We start from the raw sequence: 10,031 nt of genomic DNA, 5'->3' as shown, positions 1-10,031 counted from the left end.
ATTAATCAGCTAAACCCTAGTTCTTTAGGTTTCCCTAAATGTGTGTGCTTTTAGAAGGCATGTATCTATCTTAGGTTAATTTTTTCCTTCTACCTGTCGTATCTTTTCCCTATAGCAAAGATCTTAGAACCCACAACTGCTTGAAAGTAAAAGGAAAAATGCTAGGAAGAAAAGAAGTAGGCCAACATCTCAGAAATCTTATCCTCCATTAACTGGCATCTGAATTTCCTGTTTTGATGAAGTCAAAGGCCAAGCATTAGTTGGAGGCATCCGGCAGCTTATCTGGATCCAGATGTGCAGCACCTTTTAGTCTCAGCTATCACTTTTGATACCTAAGGCAAATGCCAATGCAGCATTCTTTAGAATTTCTAGTTAGCTATGAAGAAAAAAAAAATTATGGCTGGGCTCCTAGGTCTACAGGGGCACAAAACAAAGAGGAGATAAGATATGGAGGATTAAATGTGTTCTTAGTCCCAGGGAGTGGATGTCCCATAAAACCTCCATGCCTTGGCCACCACTTATATCTCCAGCATCTTGCAAATTCTCCTTTTGTTCTTTGTGATCTGGACTCCTCTCAGACTCCAAGAATGTGCTGTGTCCCTGCTCACTACAGGACTTGTGCATATCTTGTTCCCTATGTTCAGAAACCCCGCTATCCCTTTGCCATCTTTCACTTTTAACCTCTACTCATTCTTCAAATCAAGAATATTTTCCTCAAGGAAGCCTTCTTTGACTCCTTAATCTAGGTCACTTGCACCTTGATCAGTAAAGTGATTTAGATATCTTCCCCAGAGAGGTCACAGTATTTTAGAATTAGAACCACAGTTGGGAATACATTAGCTCCCACTCTCCATCCCTAAGATGCATAGATGTATAGTGTTTATCTTTTAAGGTTCTTGAATGAATGGTCTGTTTTCAGAGTTTTCCAGAAGCACAGGATGAAACTTCCTATTTGCATCCTGTGCTGTGAACTATTGCCTTGATGCAAAGAAATTATATAGGTCCTCCTCTCAGGTATCAATAAGACATTGAGCCCACCCTCTAGGTGATTTGCAACTGGACCTCCAGGCTTTTTAGTTGTAACTTAAAAAATGGATAACTATTTTCATTCATAGAACTCACAGGGTTTTAAACATAGACATTTTCTAGAAATGCAAGGTGGAATCCTAACAAATCATGGTAAAATTTTATTGAAGGGGGAAATGTAGTGCTTTTACCTAATGAATAAAATTACTTTCCGGTTTGCTGACCTACAAAGTACGTTCATTGCTCTCTACCAATTTAGTGCTTTGCAATTAATGGAGGTAGGGCTGGATAGTGGATGAACTGAAAGAAAGAGAATGAAAAAAAGGAAAAATAAGAGAGAAAGATTGGTTTAGTATAGAGTGAAGGAAATCCCTAAGACTAATTTTCTCAATAAAAGAGAGCTTGTAAAAGCAATTTCCCCCTTTCAGAAACTACACTGATTATGCTGAGTCAGGCAAATGCTAGGTTAATATCTAAGCTGTTTTGTTCTGTTGTCTGGGAGGCTCATAGAATTATTTATTGACAAAGGGGACTTACTGACCAAATAACATGACTTCTTTGAGTTTTCCAATATATCTGGAGTGAGTTGTTCATTAGTAAGGACTAGTGTGAAAGGCCACTAATTGTTACTTCCTAATTGGAGTTAACTCAGGCTAGATTAGGGGAAAGGAGGATAATGAGAAGTCAGCTGGGATATTAGGCTATTTCTAAATGATGTGAGTCGAATCAGCTTTATGTTTTCCTTATAATAAGACTCAATTTAATTTTAAATTTATAAATGCACTAAAATTTCCTGCACTTTGGTTGTACAGTGATTTATATTAACTTACCAGGAACAGATCCACAAAAAGATCCAAATGTCAATAACGTTATCAACCCATAAATGTGGAATTCTCAACTCCTTCACGTAGGTGGTGACCCAGAGGAAAGTAGCACTGGAAGGGGTACCTATTTACAGATGGGAACGTGGTCTGAGAGTCCTTAGAGATGACTAATATAAATCAGTCATGTAATTGTTCCAAAGTAGCCTGAAAATAAAATGAAATTCAGATGAAGTCATTATGCAGGCCTAACAGCCTTCTGAGAGTCAAGGCCTGAGGCTAAGAAAATAAAAATGGACCTTATTTGTATTTAACCAACAAATGAATTAATTAGCTCCTTACAAAGCTTTAAAAATGTCATATTTAAGTAGTCTTGTTCAGCTAGATTGGAGAGGCTACTTTTGTGAGTCAATCACCATCAATATCCAGTGAAAGTGGTGGTTCGGTATAGTGCACATGGAATTTTTTTCTATTTCTTTCTCTTCACCTGCCTGAGCACTTGCTGTCCTATGTTCTTCAGTGAAGGATACATAATCATATGGCTAGGTGTGGCTTTTCTTTTTTGGGTGATCAGTGGCCCCTTATTTGATGGCTTTGGCAGAGGAGTGATGGAAAAACCTAACATTGGTGATCTCAAAGAGCTGGGCAAAAGCTCACAAACTCACAGGAGGGATCTCCGAGAGTCTCTTGGTCTGACTCAGAAATATGAACTTGGTCATTTATTGTCGCAGATGCAATGTCATTAACATGTGTCAATAAGATAGCATACCCACAAGATAGGATTTCTTTGTTTTAATTGTGAATTTTGCTACAAGAGCAGAGAATGATACTCCCAAGTAATGTACCTTGAACTAAAGATTTGTTCTTATGTTGAACTAAAATTTACATTAAGTCTAACATATGTAATGAAATTTATAAACACTTTGGTATCACCTTATAAATAAGCATAGATTGAAAGCTTTGTGCATCTCACCTTTGAATATGAGGGTCTGTGTGGCTGTGTTCAGATACCCTTGCCTTCTCTCAGGCGCAGAGAAGATAACCTTTTTGCCTGAGAATACAGTGCTAGTAAAGATTCACACCTCTTCTCTTGAGTTTGGAAATACATGTTTGTAATTACAATATAAGATTTTTGCCCTTTGGATGGGACATTGAATGAGAATTTCTATAATTCTTTTAAAATCTAATAATAAAATTGCAATAATTTTATATGAATTTTTATTGTGTAAGTTTCTCTTCAGAAACCACAAAATTCTCCCAGTAACCTGTTTTGTTTCATCCTCACTTCTGACATTACTACCACCCAGGAATACTCAAATGTATTTTATTTTGGTAAAATATTTATATTATTCACAATGGTGGTTACTTTGACCTCAACCACTTTTTTTTTTTACAACTTGAAATGTGAACTCTTTTTTCTTTCAGCATTAAAAATCCATCTTGCAAATCTCCTCTTCAGAGTCTCTACCCCAAGTGAGTGTTTTGAGCAGATCTCATGCTCCCCTTTTCTTCTCTCCCACCAATCTATAGATTTTTCAGGATGCTGGAGCATTTAAAGTAGAGGAAAAGTGGTGTGGTGAGGTGTGAAGTAGAGAAGTTACCACATAAAGACTCAAAGCAAGGGAAGAAGAAAGATGCCAGGCAGGGATGGAACCAGAGGAGGGGAGAGCTAACACGAAACAGGGGAGCTGGAGAATGTGGGGCCTGACAATGGGAGAGGAGTGAGGAATTCAGGTTTGTTCCAGGAAAGGATTTAGGGAGACTCACTTTGTGGTTCAGCTTATTTGGTTCTCTAGAAGAAGCAAAGTGCACATATTTTGTTTTGGTTTTTTTTTTTTTGAGTCAGGAAAGAATGCCTTACTTCTCAGCAGCAGTACTTTCTCCCGCCATCCCCCTCCTCATCCCCATCCTAGATCCTTTTAAAAGAAACCAAAGATTTTCATTTCACAAAGGTAAAAGTCCCAAACTCACTGGGAAGAGTTAACATGGGTGGGAAGGTAAATGTAGGCATCAGATCCTTTCTGGTTTTGATAGAGGCTAGGATCTCTGGGAACCAAATAGTACGGGTCTCCTGAAGTGAGGGGACTGGAGCAGAAAGGGTAAGACTGGTTATCAAAGACAAAACCCTGATTTTATGATTTGCTTGTGGGTGTGGTGGGGAGAGGCTCAAGTATTTCTTTCATACCACCACTGATTTATTTTCCTCTAGAAACATGCGAAAAAGAAAAAAGGGAAAAGAAAAAAGAAAAGGAAAGAAAACCTTTTCTGGTCAAATGGTGCACAGACATTCTAGCTATTTGATTGCTGGTTTATAGAATGTAGCTGACAGAATGGCGTGAGATTTAGAGTCTGTGTTAACCTGAAACCAAGCATAGATGATCATCCTGGTTTTTGGTGCAGGTTTCTAGCCAGAAACGGCAGGCCTAACAGTGCTGGTACCTAAGGCAGGCAAGAGACAAAGAAGCTACTTCTAACTTTTTGTTAGAACTTGCCTTGTTTGGTTTCTGCTGAAGAATGACATTTTGAGTTTCCTCAGGAAATGTCATACTACTGTGGGTTTTGTTTTGTTTTGTTTTGTTTTGCAATTGCTTAGGATGTGCAAACATGAGACAGCAGCGGTCCTTCTGGTTCCTGATTGTAACACATCCTGGGCAACCAGGCAAAGCATTGTGGCTACTGTGGCATCATGGTCACATCCTTCTTTAAATAGCTTCCGTTCCTGTTTCACGGGATTGGAAACGAACTCAATTTGAATACTTCAGGCACAGCAAGTGGGAAGTGGTAAATTAAGAAAAATAAATCATGATGATAATGAATTTATTCAGCTGTGAGCCTAGCTCTGGAGAGAGTTGTGGGTTATGGAGTGCCTAATACCTGAGACTGTGATTTAATTAAAATGTTTAACTTTTTATTTTGAAATAATTCTAGACTTATAAGAATGTGGCAAAAATGGTGTGAAGAATTCCTGTATGCCCTTTACCTATCTTCTCAAAATTATATAATTCACATTGATTAATTCAGTTTAGTCCTCTTCAGATCTTATTTGGATTTGCTGATTGTCTCTGGTCCAGTATCTAGTCCAGGATTGTACCTCACATATAGTTGCTGAATAATGACTTTTAAAGATTGTTGTACCACCTACACTTAAAAAAAAAATTAGGAACCTTTACTATAATGATGTCATAATTTCAAGACTAGTTGAGTAAAAATGTCCAAGCCTGTTGATTGTGAATTTGAATAACTGCTCTGATGTACTCATTCTAGGTACAATAGCAAGAAAAAAAGTCAGAATTTCCCCAACCACATTTACTTCTCACCCATTTTAAATGGGAAGTGTTGTTATAGTCTTAGAAGCATTTTGCAAGGCCAGCACTTCCCATGGTCATTGGGGTCAGAAGCCAAATTAGAATTGTCTCCTATTTTTAATCCAATTGACATGAGTTCCAATATTATTACCTGATTTCTATCTTTAGCCAAAGTTAGCCAAAATTTATGCAAAAAGCTTTTTAATCATTTTTGCTTTGACATACCAACTGTTGAATTCTTACCCTAAAGCAATATACTTGCGATTTTTTGATGCCAATTTTGTCAATATCACTGAATAGTTAATATTTTGAAAAGTAGATGAATGGTTCCAGCCTCAAAGAGCTTAACTCATAGAAAGAGTACATATTTTTCTAAAAATATAAAAAGGTGTGCATATTAGATTTATATATATTTTTATATAAATCATATATGTACATGATTTATCATAAGGAATTGGCTCCCAAGGCTGTGGAGTCCTAAGATGTGCAGCCAGCAAGCTGGAGACCCAGGAGAGATGATGTATAGCTCTAGTCTGGGTCTGAACACTTGAGGACAAGGAGAGCAGAAGATAGAAGTTCCAATCCAAAAACTGGCAAGCTTGAGACCTAAGAAGAGCCTATGTTTCAGAAGGCCCGAAAACCATCATGTCCCAGCTTAAGTAGTCATGGAGGAAGAGTTTCTTCTTTCCCAGTCTTTTGTTCTATTCAGGTGTTCAATAGATTGGTTGAGGCCCATTCATGTTAAGGAGAGCAATCTGCTTCACTCAGTCTACTGATCTAATCCAGTCTACTAATCTTATCCAGAAACACATCTTTACAGACAGAATAATGTTTTACCAGATGTTGGGCATCCTGTGACCCACTAAAGTTGACACATAAAATTAGCTATCGCAGTGTAGAATTAGTATAGGAATATGGAACAGGGAGGCCATTGCGGGTTGGAATAGTGAACTTGACCTGAGTCTTAAAGTGTTGGCAGTATCAGACAGTGGAAGTGCTTGGAGATAGGAGAAGAGTTTGAGTAAATAGAAGATGTTTAAAAAACAACAGACAAACATAAAAAACATCAGGAAAACAGAAATAAGGCAGCAAGTATCATCTGTTATACAGTGAAATTTTAGAATGATTAACTGAAACATGATGTGAGTTAATGTTAGGGTACCCTGCTAAGCTCTACCCTGAGAAATGAACTAAAAAGACTGAAGATTTTGAAGGTCAGTCTGGTAGGAGTATTAGTATGAATTTGAGTGGACTGAGGAATAGAAACTGGTTAGGAGGCAGCTATAAAAACAATTCAAGCAAGGGGCATCTGGTGGTTCAGTCGGTTAAGTGTCTGACTTCAATTCAGGTAATGATCCCACGGTTTGTGAGTTTGAACCCTGCATCAGGCTCTGTCCTGACAGTTCAGAGCCTGGAGCTTGCTTTGGATTTTGTGTCTCTCTCTCTCTGCCCCTCTGCTGCTCATGATCTGTCTGTCTGTCTGTCTCTCTCTTAAAAGTAAATAAACATTAAAAAAAAATAATTCAGGTGAGGGATGATAATATCTTAGAAGGGAAGATGGTGACTAAGGAAAAAAAAAGAAATCTAAGAAAAATTAGCAGCAAATGGAATAAAGAAGAAAAGGGGAAAAAAGGAGCCCCAAATCCTAATTCCCACTATTTACTTGTTGTTTACTGTGTACTAGAGGCAGGTGCTAAGACTTTAACCTCAATTACATTGCAATCACCTTTGTCAAGTGTCCCTAGTCTCTACAGAGTAAAACCTAAACTCTTAGTTGCATGGCACACAGCCCTTTGTGTGTAGACTTTGTTTAACTGGTTAAACTCATCTCTGTCCAGTAAGTCAATAGGTTTCAACCTTTGGATTTATTTGTAGTTACATGCACTGGGTAACTTCTCTCAAGATTCTGTTTCTTTGCTATTATGGAAACTTCTGGTTTATTCCCTTGAAAAGTTACTTACCTTTCCAAATTGAGTGTAAATGCTACCTTCTGTGGAATGCCTTTACTTCATCTTCTGGCTGGCTGACATGTTTTGGGGCCCTTACCTGACTCACTGGATCGCTGGATACTTGGAAGAGGGAGGTTGTACTTTTTATATTGTATTCTCAGATTCTAACAATGTCAAGGAAAGTAGAGTTTGTTTAGGTTAACTTTTTCCCTGCCTCATGCTTGCTTGTACAAACAGCGCAGAAGGACAGCAGCCCTCAGACTCACACCAGTCCTTCCCTCCTCACAATGGCAGACATAGCACTCTACACTGGAGGCATCATGGGTGCCCTTGGGAGCTGGAGCTGCAGCCTCAGCCTGAGTCTTGTTTTGAGCCTTGGCTTTGGCCTTTGGATGGCAGAACCTGAGACCCTCAGCAGTGTGGAGATGAGCACATTTCCTTAGCTTGGGCTGGGCAATATAGGCAAGTTGATGGAGCTTGCGGCTGATGCCTTTGGGGATCTTGGGCTTGCCTTCCTAGGACTTCAGGAGGGCCTCGATAGCCTGGGCATGTGTACTTATGGTCTTGGCTTTGCTGGCCTATATTTTCTTCAGGTCCTTCTTGTGTTTCTAGACAAAGTGGAAGTTTCTCAGGAACTCAGGGTCCACAACCTTAAAAAACCGGTATCTTTGTGATTGGGTTTTCTTGACACCATTTCTGTGTCATTTTTGGGACTGGTTGTGAGTGATGTGGTTCTTGGATTTGGCCATATTTGCATTGAAGCTCATGGCTCCTGAAGGGACGGGGATCAGAAGAGAAAAAGTAAATAAATATTGTTGATGAATGAATGAATGATTGAATGAATGATGAGAATATGGTTCAGTATTACACCACTAATGTAAATGATTAGTTAAATGATTTAGCACATTGTTTGCTTACCCTCTTTCTCCCATTTGTTTTTTCCAGTGTCTAGAAATCATCTTCCCTTTTGCTATCACTCTTCTCTTGTTAATACATGCTATCCAGAATGACTGTATGACCGACTAAAAATAGCTCCCCTGTTGCTGCTTCACTGTCAACCTGGACAAATTCTTCTCTCCTCCTTCCATCTTTTAGGGGGCATTGAAGATTGAGAATTTCTTACCATTTGAAGACTTTTTGCTAGGGAAGAGCTTATTTTAAAATCTCTTAATAATGCATTATAAGAAGATGGCGATTTTGCAGAAATCAGAACAGATTTTCTCCATCCTTTGCATAATAGTTGTCATTTATTGAACTCCTGCATGTCAGGTGATTTCACTTTTATTTATTTCACAGTAATTTATTGAGCACATACAGATGCCAAATACTGCTTTGAGTGCTAAGTTTTTTTTTAGTGCAGTAAAAAATGGACAAAAATGTACACATGCCACATATTTTGTAATATGGGTTGGTTTGAGTCATGTAATTGGAATCATGTAATCCTTACAACTGCTCTTCAAGACAGGTTTTATTTTCCCTGTTTTATAAAGAAGATAAAGAAACATTAAGAAGAGAGCTTAAGTCACTCATTCATGATCTCATGGTTAGTGGCTTTCAAATTGAGATTTGGGTCTAGGACTATCTTCCTCCATAGCTAATCCATGTGTCTCCTTAGTATGACATTGTGGAGAATCTCAGAACTTATGGTCAGAAGACATGGGGGGAAAATCCCAGCTTAGTAACTCAACTCAGTATGACTTTGGATGTATTTCGCAGACATCTCTGAACCTCAGTTTCCTCAGCTAGGTAGTAATAAGACTCTGACTTGAAGTGTTACTGTGAAGAGGAAATAAAATATCCTAAATGGAAACCCATAGCCCGGTTCCTGGCACAAAATAGACATCCAGCAAATGTTAGTTTCATCTGAATTACAAATAAAAAGAATATTGTAGTTATTTCCAGTGTCTGTGTGATGAATCAAATTTCTCAGGTAATCTCTCTCCTCATATTTTATTTTCTGAATAACACCTGGATTTATAAGTTGAATTAATGAAGGAACTCAGTGGAAGGGCAGGGAGATGGTGAAAATATTTGCAGAGATTGATTCAGCTTCCTAGGCAATGAAGCAGTGGTCTTCTAAATGATCTATGTTCTTAAAGTGGCCCTTGGATGGTCCCGAGGCTGCTGGGTGCTAAGTAACCCTCCACCCTGCTCTTTCCTCCACAGAGCTGTCACACCTTCTGGTCCTCTCTTGCTGATTGTCTTCTCTGCCACAGCATCTGCAGTTGAGAACGCCCACCAGTGATAATTATATAGTGCCTTTGCTGCTGCTACTGCCATGGCCACTATCACTGCAGATCCCTGAAACATTGATGAAAATGCGAAAACATTGTTCTGGGAGTCAGGGTAATGATGTGACTAATGGGAAAGTCACTCAGTGCCTTAGATTCCTGTTTCCTGAAAAATAAGATTAGAAGACATGATTTCTCAGATTTCTTCCAGTTCTCTAATTCTATGATTGTTCTCTTTCCATATCTTATTCTTGCTTCTTCTGCATTTTGTTCGTTCTCCTACCTGCTTTAAGTTCTGCTGAAAAAAGTGCTTTGCTGAGAATGGCTGTGGGTAACAGCTCATCTTTCTTCCCCCAGAGCAAGTGGACCAATCTGTGTGTCAAAGAACACCCTCCCTCGCTGGCCAGGCCCTCCAGAATCACATCATTGTTTTTTAACGTGCATCTATTGCTAGGTGTGTGGGGTTTGATTAGCCACAAAGAGGTTCTTTTTTGGGTGTTGAATAATTTTCTCAAGTTTTTTTGAGGCTTAAGGGTCCTAAAAGATTACTGTCTAGAAGGATATGGCTTCACTATAATGACAATAATAGACAAAATACCTTTCAAAGCGTTTTTCATGTATTTCATTCTACTTTACAAAATGAAAAGTTACTTGTAGAAAAAAAAGGATAACATGATACATTCATTCTCTATAGAACTG

This window comes from Prionailurus viverrinus, chromosome F1 (genome assembly GCF_022837055.1).
Source record: "Prionailurus viverrinus isolate Anna chromosome F1, UM_Priviv_1.0, whole genome shotgun sequence".
Classification (NCBI taxonomy): domain Eukaryota; kingdom Metazoa; phylum Chordata; class Mammalia; order Carnivora; family Felidae; genus Prionailurus; species Prionailurus viverrinus.
The sequence above is the reverse complement of the archived record's forward strand: the minus strand, read 5'-3'. Positions refer to the sequence as shown.